We start from the raw sequence: 20,779 nt of genomic DNA on the forward strand, positions 1-20,779 counted from the left end.
GAGACCAGTCAGTCAGTCTTTTAACACTCACCACAAGGTGTGCCTAAGCAAGGATTCTAGTGACACCAGGCCAGCTCCATCTCAGCTGACTTCACCAGAGAGCCTTCCAGCCAGAGACTGTTCCAAAGGGCCTCTCTCCAGAGCCTCCAGAGGGACAGAGTCCCCTTAGAGGAGCTCCAGCGAGACCTCCTTAGAGATTGTCCTCCAAGAGCTTCCCTTCTCCAGAGCCTCTCTCAAGAGATTCTTCCCAAGCGATCCTCCTCAGAGATCCTCCAAAAGGATTTCTCCAAAAGTATATATCCTCAAGAGATTCTGCTTTTTCTTATATAGGGGTTTTTCTCCCATGTCACCTCCCCTAAGTCTCTACATCTACCAACCACTGTAGACACTTTCCAAAGGACTGCCCATCTAAATTCCTGCTAAGTCAACCAATCTCCTCAGTAAGTCTGAACGAGAGAAAACACAGCTGAGTCAACTAATCTCATCAAGAGAAAACTTGCCCGACCCTTTTAGATACCTAGCATCCCATTGTATCAATTCTAAAAACAGGCCTGGCTCAAAGAACTCCTTGCCCCACCATAAGCATGGATCCAAGTACTTTCTTTGTTTAGCAAAGAGTTTTCTGCCCTAAAGCATTCTTAAGTACGGGTGGAATAGAGGTCCTCCCATAGCAAGGAGTTTTCTCCCCTAAAGCAGTCCCAAGTAGGGATGGGGGAGAGATCCTCCCATAGCAAGGAGTTTTCACATTCAAGTAGAGTTTTCACTATCTGGTAGGGAATTATTTCAAGTAGGGAATTGGAAGATTCCTCAATGTGGAGTAAAATTTTTAACATTCATAAGTCTGTGAAATTTTAAGGTTTACAGCCATGGGAGTGTGACCACGAAAATATGGGTTTCAAGACTGTGAATTGCCCAAACTGTAAAGATAATTTTTAGCATCTTGATTTTGTATCAAAAATAAGTGGTTGCCATGGGAAAAATTCCCAAATACGAAATACCCAAGTCAGCTGGGTTTTATGGAGATTTTAATTAATATAAATGAAGAAATTAAGGAAAGGAAAAGAGACAGAGTAAGAGGAAATAGTAGGAAAAGGCTCTTAAAGAGAGAAACTAAGTCAGTTTTTAATCACTCACCACAAGATCTTTCCAAGCAAAATCCTAGTGTTCAGAGACTCAGCTACTCCAACTAGTCCAACCTCCAATTCAGCTACCAAAGCTGAACTAACTCGAACTCCCTTGAACTGGTTCAGACAGCTCCTTTTAAAGAGAAATTTCTCTTCTGTCACCTCCCCTAAATTTTCACATCTACCAATCACAGTAGATGCTTTTCCTAGGACAGCCCATTCTTAGTTTTTAGTTCTCACCTTTTCTGGGTAGATTATATCTTCTGAGTACTTCACACTCTTTGTTAAGCTTGTCCCTTGCAAGTTGCCTGACCTTTTAGTGATTAATTTGACCTTCATAGGTACTTAGCACCCTTTTGTATTAGATCTAAAAATAGACCTAGCTTAAGGGCTTTTGCCTCACTATAAGTATGAGTTAAGTACTTTTTCATTGTTCAGTAAGGAGTTTACAACTTTATCTTCCCCTAAAGTATGCCTAAGTATGGGTGGAGTAATGTTAGAGTTCTCAATACATTCCTGACCAAGTACCTCCATTGTTTAAAAAAAAGAGTAACCTTAACCATAACCTTAAGATAATGTTCCAAGGTAGAGTCTGAGAAATTTTAAGATTCACCGGAGGCAGAGAAGCAAGTAGTTTCTAGCCTTTAGGAGGGTTTCTTAGCTTTTACTCTGCCATGGGCTCCTTGGCAGGTTGATTAAAGCCCTTGGAACCCTTCCCAAAATGTTTTAAGAGATTGACAGAAATGATAAATTTCTGTCAGGGATTACTGCAAATAAAGCTATAGTTTTTCCAAGTTCATGGACTTCCCAAAATCAATTCATGGATTCCTTGGAAGATAACCCGTAGTACAAATACGGGTTTCCATAATAGATCTGGAATGGACCCTAAACATCATCTAATCTAGCATTCATTTTTGAGGATTTTGACAGATGAGGAAAATGTGGTTCAGAGATATTGTGGTATGCCCAAGGTCACAAAGATAGGAAATAACCGAGAGAATTCATGCCCACCTCCACCCGTCTCCTGTTTTTTCTTTCCATTCTGTTTTATATCCCCAGTTGGTAATACAAAATATTAAATAAGTATATTATCTAGACAAGATACAGAGTATCATATGGAGGCCAAAGGGGCAAAGTCATTACAAAGTAGGGTAACCAGAGAAGACTTCCTGGAAGAAGTGGCATTCAAGATGGATTTTAAAGAATTGATAGAATTTAACATTGAAAATGACGAAGAAGAAAAGTCAGAGTTAGAGGATATCTGAGCAAAAATGCCAAAACATTAAATCACAGTGAGATTCCAGGGGGAGAAAGATAACCACTTTGAATAGAGCTGGATGTGCAAGAATGGAAAGAATAGGTGTTCAAATGAAAAATGTAAGGTAGTAAGAAAGTTGGTAAGGCCTTGAATGCCAAGCAGAAAAAATTGAAGTTTACTTGAGAGACAATGGCAATCTAGATTTTTGAGCAGAGAAATCATATCCCCAGATCTGTGAAGTAGAAAATTCATGTGGGCTGAGCAATAGTTTGGAGGCAATGGGAGAAGAAAAGAGATTGGAGATTGAAGAACCTATATGGAGGTCATTGCTGCTAGTTGGTACATTGGATGGAGTGCTGAACTAGAGGTTGGAAAGATCTGAGTTCAAATCCTATTTCAGACATTTATTATCTGTGTGAGCCTAAGAAAGTCGCCTAAATACTCAGCCTCAGTTCCTTTTTCTGTAAAATCAGAATAATAATAGCACCTACCTCATAGGGTTATTTTGAGGATCAAACAAGATTCTCTTTCTAAAGCCCTTTGTGAAGCTTCAAATGTTATATAAATCTAGCTTTTGTTGTTTTTGTTGTAATAATTGAAGAAGTGGGTGATTCAGCGCAGTTAAAGTGGAAAAAAGAGCTAGATGTGGGAGCTATTTAAGAGATGTAGTGAACATTTCCTGATAATTTTTCTTTTTGTCAAGTGATACTCTCTCTAATGGCGGGAGAGAGGGAGGGAATTCTTTGGGTATTTTAATGAAACAAATCAATAAACTTAAATATAAAAAAACAATATTTATAAGAGGAGACAAAAATAAAGACACAATTAAGGATCTGAGAACTGAGTGAATGTGACACTAGAAGCAGGGAAAATCAAGTCAAAAAGTTTATGGAAGCACCAATAACTCAATTTGGGATGTGTGGAGTTTGACAGTGGACAATATCATGTTAAGGAATCCTGATAAAGAAAAGGCACCAGTACGGGAATAGTTCCAGGAGTAGGAGAACCCAGAGTATATGGTGCCTCTGACTCGGATCGTTCTTGCCTCCTGAATGCTCTGCTGTCCCTTGTCTTCAGTTTCAGATGCCATGGAACAGGAGCTCCTTGGAACTTGGGATGGGTTCATCCTTATTTTTGTACCCTCAGCCCCCAGCACAGTGCCTGGCCCATTGGAGGCAGGTAATGAAAGCTTCCTGATGGGTTGATATAAGAAGTTATTTATGGATGATGAACACAAGGAAGGGCATTCGCTCTGGCCATGTTGGAGCAGTCCTCCCAGAATGGCAGGTGCAATTGTAAAGGGTTGAAAAGTGGGGAAGGTGGTGAAATCAAGGTCTGGAGTCCAGACGACTTTCTCAAGAATTTAGTGGCAAAAATGAGAAGGATCAATAGCTAAATGGTGTAGGAAGATCAAAGGAAAGGCTTTTTTTAATTTTTTAAATAAGTTTGGGGACACCAAGCATGATGGTGAGGGAGAGTGCTGGGGACGGAAAGAAGGACAAAAGTGAGCTCCTTTTCTTAAGGAGCTCACAGGGTAGTAGGTGAGGGAGACAGAAAGCAGACAACTCTGTAATAACAAAGTATAAAGAGAATAAATTGGAAATAATCAAGAGGGAAGAAATTAATGTTAAGGAGGGCCTGAAAGGGTTTCTTGCAGGAGATTGAATTTTAGCTGAGACTTAAAGGAAGCCAGGAGGAAAGTTCCAGGGATGGGAGACAGGAGGTGAAAATGCCTGGGCTTAGGAGATAGAGTGTCTGTTGCAAGGAGGAAGCGTTCAGTGGAGTGCAGAGTACATAGGGAGATTTAACCTAGAGGAAGACTGGAAAGGTGCATGTTTGTGGAGTAGGCATGGGCTAATTATGAAGAGCTTTAAAAGCCAGAGGATTTTGCATTTGGTCCTATAAGGCAATAGGAAGGCAAGAAAAGTTAAATGATTTACAGCAAGTTACATATAGACAGTATGTAATAAAGCAAGTATTTGAACCCAGTTCTTAAAATTTAAAGGAAAAAAAAAAAGAGAGAGAGAGTTCTAAGACCAGGTTTGCCTTCTTTGAGAGAATAGGAAGAATTCTTCTGGTAAAATGCATTATATCATAATGACAAGTTTTTAATCCTTGTTTTATTGTTGCTTTCACAAAAGGAGATTCACCGTGATTCTTTTCAATTTTAAGCTACCTAGTGAATTTTGATTTTTATCTGACGAAAATGGTTCAAATATGACTTTCTTTTTTGCAATATAAAGCCGTAGAACTCAGCATGTTGGAGTTTTGAAGGATCTTAGAGGTAATTTGGTCCAAACCTCATTTTATAGATCAGAAAATTGAAGCCCAGAGAGTAGAAGTGACGACCCATTGAAAGTCTCACAGCTTATCAGTGGCATATGGGAATGTTGGACTGTCCTAAGATAAGATGAAGCTCTCTCATCTTTTCATTTTGAAGTTAAATTATGTGAATTTCTGAAATCTCTTCCTTTCCAAACAATTCCTGTAGGGAAGAATCAGTAATGGATAAATTTGCCTGAGCCAGATGGAAACCTTGAGACGTGTGAAATACATATGCTTATCCTGCTGAAGATATAGACTTAACAGTGAGTAAGATTGAGGGTGATCAACAGGGATTTCAGACAGAGAGACTGTGAATGACATTTTTAGGCTCTTCGTTTTACTGCCAGTCAAACTAATTTCAGGCATCTGAAGATGGAAGAGAACATTAGAACTTGTCTAGGCCAAAGGAATCCAACCCCCTACCCAAACCAGAGCAGAATAGAATCAGACGGTGCTCCAGCAGCCACATTGGGAAATGTTTAGCAAAAAAAAAAAAAAAAAAGAAACACAATAAAACCTAGATAATGTTAATGTGGCTTTCTAAGTGGATATGTGAGCCAAAGGAATCCTTATATAGAGTTCACTTACCCGTCTCTATTTGAGTTTGACACCACTGATCCTAAGCCAGCCCTGGCTTAGAGGTGCCTGCATTTGCCACCTAGATTTCCTTAAGGAGAGAGATCAGCATAGCCAAAATGTTTGGGGTACATTTACTTTGGGGAAAAAATAGGAAACAATGTCATTCTGATATGACTACTAAAAACAGAAAAAAATAAAATAGGATGACAGTGCAGTTTAATGCTAACCAGAATCTTTTTGGGAGGAAGGGAGAAGAATAGTATTAATTTATCCTAGCAAGGAACTTTTCTCCATATATGGGACTCTCAGCATGGAAATTCCTTCCTCTGATGTGAACCAGCAATTCACTTGTAGTTTAATTTTAGAAAATTGCTTAAGACAACCTAGAAGTGAAGTACTTTGTCCGTGGTTATAGTCAATATGTGTCAGAACAGACTGAAACATGTCACGCTACCCCTCACTCTGGTTATCATAGAGCACACAAGCTTATGGTTTTTTTTGTTATTTGTTTTGACTTTGTTCTTGACAGATAAACTAAATAAAGGTGGCAAAGTGTGGTTCATGCTTCTTTAAGCAAGACAATTCAAACAGATATTGGGAGTGGACTTGTTAGACCAGCTTCCCCATGGTTCTTCTGGGATTTCTTTAGCACAGAGAGCTGAAATAACTTGGGGCAGAGTCCAGGATCGCTTTGAGATGGTAAACAGAAGTTGAAAATATAAATTCTGTTTATAAATTGTCGTCCAGGACAAGAGGCTGCAATTCAGCCCCTGGTACAGATAGTTCAAAGGAAAGTTTTAAATCTTAGCCTCATGGCCCAAACTATCTTTTGTCCAGCTACCCTTGGCTTAATATGGTAGCCTTAGCTATCAGGACAACCTTGTCAGTTTTCCCTTATTAGAGCAAGTGCATCATAGCAGATAAGCCCTGAAGAGATAAAACCCAGAAGCTCATAGAAACAGAGAAAGGGAGAGAAAAATAGAGAAGGGAGGATTGGAGATAGGACTACCAGTGAGCAATTGACCCAATGAGAACCCAGTGATCATCCTTGTCCTGAAAATAACAGAGATCTAGCAGCACAGAAGATAGGAGTTCTATGTCCTCCCCTCGACCCATGTACATGCCAAGTCCACATAAATTTCTCATTTGTGTGTGTGTTACCTTTAAGATAATTTCTTCATTGGTCTCTCAGCCTTTTAGTCTCTCTTTTTCCCAATCTAACTTTTGTGTAGTTGCCTTTATGTGGACACAAAGGATATTTCTAGAAGGAATCTGGAAAATATTGCTTAAGGTGATGAAGTATTAAGCAAAAAATCAAACACACATAAGGGACACGTGTGATATTTATATCCTTTCCACCCTCATATCCTTTCCATCCTATTCCACCAGAATAAAAAGCAAGGGCTTCAGAAGAGTGAAGAGTGAACAGCTGGTTAAGAAGATGCTATTTGAAAATGAGGTTTGGATTTCTTGTCATGGGTTAAAACATAGGAATAATGGGTTTCAGGCCAGGCATAGAGTTTAGAGAATTTTAAACTGATTAGAGAGAAGAAGATGGAAAACTTCTGGGTAGTACCTATAACCTAGGAAGAAGAATAGAGGAACAGCTATTCATGGGAGACAGAAAGAAGAATACCTATTTGTGGGAGACAGAATCCAAGAGAAGATGTCGAATGCCTTCTATGCTGTGGGGAAGAGCTGAAATATTTGTAAGTAAATTATTTTATTAAAATTATTTTATTAAAGAAAAAACAAATCAGAGGAGACAGCAATAAAATTCATAGTCTCAGATGAGGGAATAGTGGTTTTCTAGATTAAGCATCTATACTCAACTGAGTAAATCCAGGTAGTGGAGGGCATATAGGAAAAGTGGGGTACTGGTGTGGGAGTTCAGTTTGACAAAAATTGATGGAAGGAAAAATAGAGGAGATATTGTTGTGGGAATGTACTACAGATCATCTAAACAGAAAGAAAAAATAGATAAGTTTATAAATGATATTTAAAACCTGGCATGGAGGTATGGTTTAGTAGTGATTGGAGACTGAGCTATCTGGACATCTGATGGAGCTTAGTAATCAATTCTTCACTTGCCTATGGAACTTGTACCCCACTACCCCAAGCTCAGAGCTTTAAAGGACCTGCTACAATTGGTGGAGAGCAATAAGGAAAGGAGATAAGATGCTGCTCTCTCTTTAGTTCATTTTGTCTCTACTTGTAACTGCCTCTGTCTAGACTTCAAATATGATTTCTGTTCAGATCTTCACAGATGTGGTTTAAACGGTTTCTAGCACTTGTACAAATATTCATGCATATCTAATTTCCCCAGAGAAAAGGTTACCCCACCCAGAATACACAGAAGACTCTAAAGTACCATATAAACAATGATCATATTTCTCTTTTTTCTTAGAATCTTTCCTTTTCCTCATTGCCCTGATCAGTTCCCCAGACTCATAATTCCACCCTGCAGTTTGGTCTCCCTTCAGAAAAAAAAAAGAATGCTATAAAAAGGAAATGTACATGGGGGCAGCTAGGTGGAAACAAAGGAAACGTATTCAAGATTGCTAGATAATCAGTTCTTTGACTACCACCAAGTTCCACTGTTATCCTTAAATCCCAAATAAAGCATCAAATTTTCAGTTATTATTCTTAAAATTGACGTTCCACCCAAAGGAAAGTGAACTCATGTTAAAAGAGAAACAACTCTCTTCCTGTTGGACTTGTGACATCTAAATAAAGTTGCTGAAGTCTTAAACAAGAAGCCAAACCCCTTCCAGAGCACACCAGTGCCTCCAGGCACCAGTTCTAGGCACACAGGACAGTGCAGTTTCTGGGCCCTTGACTTCCCCCATGTCCTAGCTTTCTCCCTTACTGTTCCTTAACTCTGGGGGTCACATGTGCAATCTTATTCTCCCCACAAACCTGGTACTATCTAAGAACTCCACTTTCCTCGATTTTAGAACTCATGGACTTGGGTTTGATAAATAACTCTAAGGCCAGCATTCCTTTATTTTCCCTTTCCCTCCTTCTGTTCTTCCTCGAAGAGGCAGAGTTCAGGAACTCCCAGTGCCTGGCCACATATTCTATGTATTGGACCAGGTCATGCCCCACTTCAGCTGCTTTTCCAGAGCTCATCTAAGTCTTCATCTGGAGTCGTGGGTCATCATTGTATTCACTAGAGTTCTTAAATCATCCCAAGTTGTTTTTCATTTCATTGTAGTTGTTCAGATATGAATTGTGTTACTGCTTCTCTTTCCATATTTCCCTGAAACTATTCCTTTCATTATTTCTTATGAGATGATAATATTCCATTATATTCTTACACCATAACTTGGCCTCCCTTTCCCCACTTACTGGGTATTCTCTTGGTTTCTAGATTATTGCTACTTAAAATAAAAAGAACTGGTATAAATACTGTTTTGTATATAGAGAGAACCATTCCTCCTTTCTTTGATCTCTTTGGGGTGTGGACCTAATAAAGGTATGACTGGGTCAAATAGTATGCACAACTTAGTCATATTTAAGAACAAATTGCATATTACTTTCCAAAAAGACTGGACCAGTTTATGATCCACCAACAGTGGACTTAGTGGGTCTGTTTTTTGGAGTCTCACCAACATTTGTCCATTTCCTTTTTTGGTCATCTTTGCCAGTTTGATAGATAAGAGGTGGCACCTGAGTGTTTTTTTTTTAAATTATATTTATCTACTTATGAGTGAGTTAAAGCATTTTCTCATGGTTTTCTTCCTTTGAGAACTGTCTGTGCAGATCTTTTGACCATTTATCTGTTGGAGAAAAGCTGTCATTATTTAATATTTTTAAAAATTCTTACCTCTTGGAAATGAGAACTTTATCAGAGAAAATTACTGCAAATATTTTACCCAGTTAATCTTTTCCCTTCTAATTTTAATTGCATTGGTTTCATTTGTTTAAAAATATTTCTATTTTATGTAGTCAAAAATGTGAATTTTATCTTCTGTGATCCTTTCTATTCTGTTTGGTTTTTCATTCTTTGTTATTCATAGTTGGAAAAAACATTTTCTTTTTTTGACCTCTAACTTCTTTATGTAGTGATTTTAAAAAATTATCTAGCACCAATAGCCACTTGGATTCTATTGAGGCACATATTGTGAGGTCTTTGTCCAAACTCAGTTTGTGCCAGACTGCTTTCTAGTTTTCCCAATAGATTTTGTTGAACAAGTCCTCACCTTAGTAACTACAGACTGGGTTTAATGAACACTGTTACTATGCTTATTTGCTTTTCCATTTTGGTTATGCAATCTATTCCAATGATCATCTTTGCAAATTTTGAGCCAGAGTCCCTTTTGGCAAGAGGGGCAGTACCTAGTCCTCTTCTACCAATTTAAAGTATTGTCCAGAAATCAGGAAGTCTTGGATTCAGTCTTGGTTTCTAGATTTTTTTTTTTTTTTTAAACCCCTACCTTCCATCTTGGAGTCAATACTGTGTACTGGCTCCAAGGCAGAAGAATGGTAAGGGCTAGGCAATGGGGGTCAAGTGACTTGCCCAGGGTCACACAGCTGGGAAGTGTCTGAGGCCAGATTTGAACCTAGGACCTCCTGTCTCTAAGCCTGGCTCTCAATCCACTGAGCTACCCAGCTGCCCCCGGTTTCTAGATTTTTGCTACTTCAAGGAAGGAATACTCTCATTAAGGATCACAGATACACTGTAGAACTGTTTTGTTACTGAAGAAACATGTGCTTTCTCTATTCAATATGGTGGGAAGATTCATAGAAACAGTGTTTAGTCCCACATTATGATTCTTTGGATTCCCTCAGTCAGGAAAATAAATAACCTATGGTTGTTTATACTATGCAGACAGAGGATTTCTGTTTCCTAGCTTTCTTTCATAAATATCAGTGAGTGAGTGAGTGAGACTGAAAGTTGGTGAACTTTTCCTCTCTGTAGAGAGAGAGTTTCTCATGTAACTCAGTGAGCACAGAAGCACCCATGAAAGATTGGGTAAAGGAAGGAGGGATGCCTCTCTCTTGAAGAGGGCATAGAAAAGTAGGAGGGAGGCGCATAGCCATTTAAAGAACCTGCTGGCTCTTTCCAAAAGTACCAGCTTTTTCCACCTTGAGCTCAGTCTCCTGTCACCAGGAAGAATGGCTTTGGTATAAAACATACTTCACTGAAGCTGTGGCATGTTATTAATGTTTGGGGACTTTGTGTTTTATGGGTGTGTCTGTGTTTGACCAGGTCATGATTTATGTCATTGTAGAGTTCTGGGGAAGGAACTTCCTTTATGGTGTAGGGAGAGAAGAGAAGAAGTGGAGAAACGGAGAAGCACAGAGATTGAGTTACATTTTCTAAGGTTAGACAGTAAGTGACCAAGCCAGGATGTGAACCAGGAATCGGAGACCTCTCACTGCAAAGCTAATAAATACTGTGTATGTCCATAATACTATAGCTCCCTGACAACAAGAGCCCAGTAGAATCAGATTTCTTGCTGCAGCTCCTTCTAGCGTTCTTCCTTGGTTTTTGTTGTTGTTTGTTTGTATCTTGCTCAAATAACATTTCTTAACCACTTGGTCCCCTTCTACAAGTTCGGGGATTCTGAAATGATATATCCCTAAGCTGGAGAAACAGAGCCGATTTTCTTTAACTCTCTTTTTTGGGGAATTTGTCATAAAATCAAGTTAAACTTGCCTCCATTGGCCAACTTGTTCCACACTTTCTGCCAATGGGTCTCAGCTGTCCAGCTGGCTGGCTTTCTCACTTCCTCTGTATGGTTCTATCATTTGGCTCTTCTTCCAAAGTCATCACACTCTTGGTACCAAAAATATTCTGGTCTGCTTGTTAGAAAATCATTGCCAAGTGAGCGCCATTGTCTAGCTTTGGAACAAGTGGGCACAGAACACACTCTGGCTCCATTTCTGCTGGCGACATTTGCCAGATGACTTAGCTAGCTTCCGTGCCTTTCTCGGTATGGTTCTGTGCTTTCTGTGCTGTCATAGTGCTAATCTGTGAGCTGGTACTTGGAAACACCCCCAGGGTCCCTGCACTGTCCCATTTTGGGGCTTGGCTTCTTTGCAGAATTACTTTTCAACCAAAATCATTATTTGACTCTAAATGTACTGTTGTCATGTTTCATCATTTGGGGATGACTACTTTAAAAAACTATTCCTTCCTTCTTTCCCTCCTTCCCTCTTTCCCTCCTTCCCTCTTTCCTTCCTTCCTTCTTTCCTTCCTTCCTTCCTTCCTTCCTTCCTTCCTTCCTTCCTTCCTTCCTTCCTTCCTTCCTTCCTTCCTTCCTTCCTTCCTTCCTTCCTTCCTTCCTTCCTTCCTTCCTTCCTTCCTTCCTTCCTTCCTTCTCTTTCTATCTTCCTTCTTTTCCTGTGATTTAACTGGTGTAGAGAATTCCTGGTGTGGAAACTCCCTTATCTACTACATATCTGGAGCTCAAATTCATGCCATTTATCATCTTAGAGAGCTACCTGACATTCCGAAAAGTTATATGATTTGTCCAGGGTCTCACAGTCAATATGTGCCCAAAGTAGAATTCAAATTGAAAATTTCCTGACTCCAAGGCTGGCCCACTGGCATGCTCTCCTTGACATATTTACATCAGTGTCTTTTTCAATCTTTACAATCTATTTCTCCACATGGATTTCCTTTCTTAAAAATAGCTTTATTGATGTTATTTGTTTCATTGTCATTTCCTATAACACTGTTATTTCCAGATATCAATAACCTCCAGAAGCTTGCCTTTGTAACAAAGAAGATGGTTAAGCAAACCCATCCAGCACAGGGACCTTAACTGGCAGTGCAGATAACATTCTGCACCCATTTGATTTCTTTTGTCGTATTGGAAAGAGGAGAAATATATTTCATAATCTTTTCTCAAAGATCAAGATTGGTCATTACAGCTACTCAAAGTTCAGTTTTCTTTTAATATTCTTTTCACTTATATTAATGTGGTCATTACATACACCTTTGGATGAATTTTAAACAACAAAAAAGATTATGCAATTTTTTTTTTACAAAGCATGCTACTGCTGCAAAATATTTTGGAACATTTTTAAGATGAAAGACACTAAAAGAGTTGAACAAAATCCCCATAGTTTAAATAGAAAAGAGAACAAGAAAGAATACGCTGATGACATTTTGATAATTTCTGCTTTTACCCACAATAATGGTCTCTCCTTGGCTATTTTGCCAGAATAGCCCAAGAAGGAATGGATAGATGAATGCTATTTCCTACCCAATTGGGGGAAGCTGAATCCCAGAAAAATTTGCTAACAAAAGATATGATGACAAGATAGAAAGTCAACAGTGGAGCCATGCCAAGAATTCTGATTTCTAAATTATAGACTATGGAGGGTAATTTGGTAATACTTGGAAAAATCAAATGTTCTTTTTTGATTCTAAATACACAAAAAGTTCTTTAATTTCTTTCCCATTTTCAATTTTGTAGACTAAAGTTGTTGGAGCCCCCCCCCCCCAATTGTTTGTTACCAGACTTTACACAATTTTTTGTTTTTGAGATATTTTAGAGATTTTGTTCCAAGGTTTCTATGGTTGATTTCATCATGGTTATTTGGAGGGTCATTACCTCTTAGGATCAGAGATGGGCTTTAGAACACATATGGAAGGGACCTTATTATCTTGTTCAAGGCCATCATTTTACAGGTAAGAAAACTGACTCAGAGAGTGAAGTAACTTGGCCAAGGATACACAAGGCCACAGTGACAGAGATTTTATTAGGGCACTGGAAGTTATAGACATTGGTAGGCCCACGCCATGTCTTAATCATTCAAGGGCACAATGATAACTAGGGTACAGCTACCAGGTCTTTGTCTCAAGGGCAAGAAATGCAGAAGATTCCCAAACCATTATCTTGGGGCACACTTCCTGGCTCAGAAATGGTTCTGAGGTATTCGTATTTTTCCACATTTCAATTTAGTGCTCTTTTCCCTTGGAACTGTTGCCTCTTGCCTTTACCTCAAGGTGCAAGATTTGTTTCTTACTTCTCTGTTCCCATGGCAATACAGTCCATTGTTAAGATTGATAGAGGCTAATTTATTCTCCTAAGTAATGTTGAGGTCCTTTGTATCTCTTTTGATGGGCATTGAATGAAAGCTGTGCATTCTTATTAGAATATGATTTAATCGGTAGCACTAAGAGCTTGTCCTCATGCTGCATGAGAACCTTTGCCTTTATTTAATGTTCTCTTCCTAAATCTGGGTGAGAATGAGTTTTATTAAAACTTATTACATGCTTTTATAAAATTTAGATTTGTTTGTTACGTTATATTTTTCCCATTTTCTCAATTTTGTAGACTGAAGCTGTCGGGTTTTTATAACCCAAATTGATTAATTTGATACCAAATTTTACATATTTTTTTTTTTTGCTTTTTGAGATGTTATATTGATTTTCTTCTAGTAGTTCCATGACTGATTTGGTCATGGTGATATGGAGAGTCATTGCCATATAGGATCATAGAGATGGGCTTTAGAGCACATATGGAAGGGACCTCAGAAGACATATGTCCACTAGAGAAGGCATCATTTGGCAAAAAAAAGTGCATGTGTGTATACATACACACATACACACACACACACACATATATCTATAAACTGTCTTATTTTTAATTATCAGTTCTTTCTCTGGAGGTGCACCTACAGATGATATATCCATTTTCATATAGAATGTTCTCTTGGTTCTGCTCATTTCACTCTTCATAACTTCGTGTCAATCTTTCCATGTTTTTCCAAGATTAACCTGCTCGTCCTTTCTTCTAGCACATAGTATTCTTTCACAATCTTACACTACAACCTTATTACATTCTGAATTCTAGTTCAGTGAGTGCCAGGAAGCCCCTTAGTCTCGGACCTTTAGATAGTTTTCACAAAGCTGGCTTGAGGGTTCACATTTTTCTAACTAGTCTTTAGTTAGGTAGAGAACATGGTCAGAGAATTGGCCTCATACTTTCCTATCATGCTTTCAACACATCCTGGCTGTGTGTCCTTGGATAAATCATAAAACTTTTCAGTACTCCAAGGCAACTGTGTGTGATAGAGCAGGTGCTGAGATGCATGGATAGAGGGTGTTTCCTTACTTAGGACTTGCCTATACCAATTGAATCATAGGTTTCTCCTCTATACACACACAAAAAAAAAAGGAAAAGAAAAAATATTCATTGGTTTGCAACAGCTTGAGAACCATTCAAACTGTCCCTGAATCCGAGAAACTGTATAGAAGTTGAGTGTGGCTGGTCCAAAATAATAATAATAACAACAATAATAATAATTTCAACTGACTTCTATTCTAGTTAAAAATCACAAAGCATTTTACATTCATTATTTCATCTGAGCCTCATCACAGTTTAATGGAGTAAATGTAATTATCCCTGGTTTGCAAATGGGGAAACTGATATTCATAGAAGTGAAGTACGTGCCTGTGGTCACACAATGAGAAAGCATGGGAGGCGAGATGCCTACCCAGGCAGGTCTCTCCTGATTCACCATCCAACATTCTTTCGACTACACCATGCTGACTTTCAATCAACACCCCTGGTGAAAGTCTGTATGAGTTATTGCTTGACTCATTGGGGCTGATATGGCTGGAAATTAGATTCCTAGTAAGGTGGAGCGCATAGGCAAACACATTTTCTCGACTATAGAGTATTCTTGAGATGCTTCAGGCCATGGAGATGTTATTGATGAAACGAATCAATTGCAGAACATGCTTTGTTGTTTGATTTTAGATGTGTCCACATAGAACATTAAGTTTGGGGTTTGGGGTTTATTTTTTCAATGATAATTGCCTTTTCTGCATTGAGCCAAGGATACTTGTACATTCTGCCTTTGGCCTAATCTCATCATAAGACATTAGAACAAATTCTATAGCACAATTGACAGCTTCTCCCACTTATAAACCACGCTTCAATACATGCAATAATGTTGCTTCCAGACTTAAACGGCAACAATTACAGCTGGCAGCCACATATGGTAAAACTTAGCTACTGCCCTTTTAATTAAATTACAATTGAGAACTAGTTTCTAAGAGCACAGGGATTCACCAAATTCCTCAGTAAAATGCAAAATGTATATATTATTTTAAAAGAATGTATTTGTAGCACAAAGGAATGCTGATGGTAGAAGCATTTTGATAAGTATTTTTGTAGAAAATTTTCACTTATATACATAGTTTATGCCTAGAGTTTCTTTGGATAAAAGTTAAGTGATTGTATTGTCAAGGACTTTGTATTTAGGGTGTTTTTTCCTATTTAAATTTGATAGGATTTTTTATCAGAATAAGGTAATATTCCATAGATATCAAGAATCATTGCAGAGACAGCTTTAGATGAGCTGTGAGGATATCAGATCTTTGATGCACTGATAGGTGTGCATATGTGACCTAAGCTGATTTAAAATGACTAGGTGATTAAGTTTTGTGTGTGTGTCTGTGTGTAATCTGCATAGTGGAAATATTTTCTACCTCCTAACACTTACATAAAATTTCAGGTGTAGACCATATTTAAGGTTATAGTCATTTTTAAATTGCTTTGTATTGCTTTCACTCTCTTTTTAAAAAAAAATATCTTTTGTTTTAGAATCAATACTAAGTAGTGAGTCCAAGGCAGAAAAGCAGTAAGTTCTAGGCAGTAAGGGTTAAGTGACTTGCCCAGGATCACTCAGCCAGAAAGTATCTGAGGCCAAATTTGAACCCAGGACCTCCTTTTTCTAGACCTGGCTCTCTATTTGCTGAACCACCTATCTACCCCTTGCTTTCTCTTTTTAAAGACAAATTTTAAAGTTGTCCTTCTTAGGCATTAAGGCTATGGGTATGGTGTTTGTGTGGAAGAGCCAAGTGCTGCTTAATTGGGTATCCTGAGTACTTATAATAAAGATGGAAAGTGAGATGTTCTCAGGTGAGTGAATTTGATCAGCAATTCCTCCAGCTTCATGGAAATCATAAAATTTCTTCTTTCTACTGTTTCTTTCCTTCCTACCAAATCCTAGCTCTTCCATCTACAGCCTATATGAACTTAAACAAGTGCCTAAACCTTTCTGGCCCTTCATATTCTCACCTATAAAATAAGGGTTTGAGATTCACTGGTTTCCAAGGTGATATCTAGCCCTAAATTTCTGTTCTTTTGATCCTTTCCCTGATCTTCTTCCCAGAAGATCTCAAGAAAGAGATCACAGAACCCTTTAGAACTAGAAGAAAACCTTAGAGACCCATTCCATCTGGGTTTAGCTGGACAGCCCAAGGATAAGAGACTCCTAAAATCTTAGATCTGTGACAGACTTAGAGAGATCCTACTCTAGCCCCCTCACCAGGACAGTGATCTCTTTCATAATAAGTAGACTCCTAGCCTCTGTTTGCCCCCTTCATGTGGTGGGGGAAAAGCATGGCAAATGGGAACCTAAAAAGAGATGCCTTTGAGGTCTCAACACAATGGGGTGAACCATGCTCCCAGAAACCCCCATGTTGCTCACACTAGTCTACTAGTATATAAGAATAAGCCAGGCTGCTGAGTTTTGGCTACCATCTATACTGCCCCATCCCAGCATGTCAATTCAGGATTTGACCCCCAATGGCAGACATGCCAAAGATAGCATGAGAATTATTGGCAGTGGCGAGTCTAGTGCCAGGGTCTGGGGCAAAAATTACAAACTAAATAAACTTCTTTCTGAGCTCTGAGTATTTCTTCCCATTTTCTTCTTTTTCCCTGCCCCAAAAGTAACCCCATTGTTCCAGAGAACTCTCATGTTCCCAAAATAACTGGTATTCCTCAGTTGAATGGATTTCCCATTCACTAGAGTGCTAAGTGAAGCATTGTTCTTATTCAATTAGTGATGTCACGTGAGAGTATTGTGAGAAAATATTCCTTATTCTTCCCCATGTGTAGATAACCTTTCCTTTTTTGAGCTCCCCTTTTAAGTTCTCTTCCCCTAGAAAAGTTAATTTTCTTTGAAGATTCTTTTATAATCTCCATCCCCAACAGGAGACTATGTAAGTTAACCTGAGGATAGACACAATCTTGTTTGCAAATATTCATATCTTCTATGATTAATACAGTGCCTGCCACATAGTCAGTGCTTCTTAAATGCCTTCCCTCACCCTCTCCTTCTCTCTTTCCTTCCTCCTCTCATTGATTAGTATGTGGGATGGGGAAATTTGAGCAAGAGGAATTCTGGTGTCTGAATGTGACTTGGTTATCCCAGGCAACCACAATGAATGAAAGAATGAATGAGTGAGTGAAAAAGCATTTATTAAGCACTCATTATGTGTCAGGTACTGTTAAAGAGTTGGTTGTACAAATACTCACAAATAAAATAGTCCCAGCCCTCAAGGAACTTACGTTTTAATAAAAGAAGATCATACATAAACAAATCATTTTTTTTAAACCGTTCCCTTCCATCTTGGAATGAATACTATGTATTGGTTCCAAAGCAGAAGAGTGCTAAAGGTTAGGCAAGGGGGATTAAGTGACTTTCCCCGAGTCATACAGCTAGGAAATGTATGAACTCAGATTTGAACCCAGGACTTCCTATCTCTAGGCCTGGCTCTCAATGCACTGAGCTAGCCAACTGCCCCTGGAAGTAATGTTTTTGACTGGGAATCCAAAGGGAATTTTGTTTGGAGTCATAGAGTAACGGATTCCACCAATTGTGTTTGTAACAAGATATGATTTTCCCTTTAAGTGGTTCTGAATTCCACTTGATGATTTTAGAACTCTGATGAATAAAAAGCACTTATTAACTACATAAAATGTAATGTGCACTGTTGAACAATGGAAATACAAATACAAAATACACTGGTGTAGGTATTCCCAACACTGATCCCAACACAGTCAGATCCTAAGCCCTCTTCATTCTAATTCTTGCCCATATTTTCTATTAGTCTTTGATAAGTGGTCTACCTTATGTGCAGGAGGCCTTCCCTCAGTGTCTTGGGAGTAAAGATCTGCTTTATCTATCCATTGTTGTCTTCTCATTCCATCACTGACTTCCCTCTTTTCTAGTCATCTGTGTTCTCAAAAATCTTTCTAAAAACCCTACTTTATTTGTCATTGTTGTCATTGTTTTTTGTTCATTTTTAATTTTTTAAACTTTCTTTTTCTCAATTCCATGTAGAAACAATTTTTCACTGTTGTTTTCTGACATTTTACAATTCTGATTCTCTTCTGAGGTAAAGAGCCTCATAGATTTTAGTGGTCTATACCACTTACTGTGCCTGAAGCATTCTGGGTCATTCACTGTAGCCTCTTTATACCCACTGAGCATACTTACATTTTCCCTTTGGACTATTTTTAATTTTAATGTTAATGCAGTTTTAGTGTTTTATGGTTGGAAGCCACTTAGTATCACTGGAAGAAATGTTGACATTTTTTAAAAAATCTGCTGTTCTGTTAACAAGTGAAGGGGAAGCATTGAAAGCATCACCCAGATTCCAAAATACAATCTAGCCTGATCTCTTTCCACAATTGAATTCTTGGTCCACTTCATTGTTTACGTCTAATGTCTATCTCAGATATTCATACTCGTGGATGAATTTCCACGTATTTTCCATTCAACTGCAAGTTGTGTAGGCAGTATATATTATCCATCCATGTTCTTTTCCCAGAGTGAATATTTAGATTGATCTCATTCATGTTGCTGTGAATTTCACTAAGGAAGCTTTTTCATATTCCAGGATTTGATTTTTATACAGTTTCAATAATGAAAATGAATATTTGGAGAAGTTCTCCTTCGCTGGGTTTCTTTGCAGGACATCTCCCCTAACAGTAGCAAACAAGTTAGGCAAACATATGTCTTCCCTCTTTCATACTTCACTTGACATCTCTACTCAGGAAATCATGGAACTAGGTTTTCTCAGGAGTCCCATCTGTCATAGTCTTCTGTTTTTAATGAATATGTGGGGAAAACTTTTTGTGAAGAGGCTTCGAGGTTTCACTTTGTTTTACCCAATCAATGCTTATTTAAAAAATCAATAAACACAAAAGGGTCTTCTCTTCTTTATATGTCTCTACCCACTGTGGCACTAAAAATCCAGTGTGTTGTAAGGAGTTGTATGTGAAATGTTGCCTTGTTCTTTTTTGTGTTTTCATCGAAATAGCCTTGATTTTACATAAGCCCTTTGCCTCTTTCTCTCTTCCGTCTCCTTCCACTTTCTGCTTCTCCTTCTCTTCTTGTCCCCTCCTCCTTTCCCAAAACACCATCAGCAATATTTTTATTCCTCTGTAAGAGAGCCTTGGAGCAGCCTTTAAAGTTGTGTTCCTTCTGGTCTAGATTTCTTCTGTATTTTGGTCAGGTCTGACCACTTTCTTAACTTTATCTTCCTAAGTGGCATTACTTCCTCATATAGTATGTTGGTCTGAAAGTTCCATTATTGCTACTGATAAGAATAAATTACTGTAAAAGACCATTGAATCTGGACCACCTTGATACCTTGTTTGTTGCCCTTGTGAGGGAAGAACCTCATAACTCACCATTAAGGGTACAGTTAAAATTTAAAGAACATTGTCGGAACAAGTCATAATAGAAACACTAGTTTCTAAACGATGTTTCTAATGTTTCTATTTTTCTAAACTAGTTTCTAACTTATGTTTCTAAACATAAAAGAAACACTAGTTGACTGACAGTTTCCTCCAACAGTTCTTTCTATCAGCCATGAGGGCTTTGATTAAAGCCACCTCATACTAGTATATATAATACAAAATGAAAGAAAATAAGGCAGGATTATTAACTGTTTAGAGCAGTTTGTTTCTTTCAAGGAATGATTGGATTTCCTCATCTGTTGTTACCCTGGTGGAATGATCAAAGCAATATTTTTTTTCCTCTATGGTTGAACTTAAACATATGACTTGGAGTGAATATAAATTTAGATATAGGGACGTGGTTGTGACTGTTCATTTTATTATCAAATGGAGCCTGATCACAAGATGGAGTCACTTATATCATTAAAGGGTAGTTAGATGGCACAGTGGTAGAATGCCCAGCTTGGAGTCAGGAAACCTCATTTTCCTGAGTTTGAATTTGCACTCTGACACTTACTGGATGTGTGACCCTGGGCAAGTCCCTTAGCTCTCTTTGACTCAGTTTCTTTCTCAGTAAAATGAGTTGGAGAAGGAAATGGCAAACCAAGAAAATTCCAACAAAAGTGAACAACAAAAAATTTCAACAAAAGGAGGACATGGTGCCCCATTTTGAGCTTCCGCTGTTTGCTTTCCTCATTTGTTCTACAGATGATTTCATCTAGTTAAATCTCAAGGCAAACTCTTTTATTGCTTTTTTTCTGTTTTGTGAGTTATTCATGTTCATAGTCTTTTATGACCTTTCTTTTTGTAAACTAATGTTGCCTTTGGCTGCCATGCCTGTTCCTTTAGCAAGGAGATGGTGTTTCCTTGCTGTAGCAGTTTCTGGAATGTGTTGACCTTTTTGTTATGGGGATTGTTTGTGATGATTGAACTTCTTGAAGAAGTAATAATAGTTTAGAGTCTATGTGCCAATTATCCATCAGTGA

General features: G+C 38.3%; 1 protein-coding gene across 3 annotated transcripts in view; it reads left to right on the forward strand.

Moving 5' to 3' along the window:
* The window catches only part of SERPINI1 (serpin family I member 1), a 104,653-nt gene that overhangs the window by 26,306 nt on the left and 57,568 nt on the right, over nucleotides 1-20,779 (forward strand). The window contains exon 2 of one of the 3 annotated variants that reach the window (XM_056807348.1): nucleotides 4,874-4,970. The exons of the other annotated variants lie outside the window; for them this stretch is intronic. The gene's annotated coding sequence lies outside the window, so the exon portion shown is untranslated. The remainder of the gene's footprint in view (nucleotides 1-4,873; nucleotides 4,971-20,779) is intronic. 3 annotated transcript variants of the gene reach the window in all.

This window comes from Monodelphis domestica, chromosome 8 (assembly GCF_027887165.1).
Source record: "Monodelphis domestica isolate mMonDom1 chromosome 8, mMonDom1.pri, whole genome shotgun sequence".
In the NCBI taxonomy this organism is placed as follows: Eukaryota; Metazoa; Chordata; class Mammalia; order Didelphimorphia; family Didelphidae; genus Monodelphis; species Monodelphis domestica.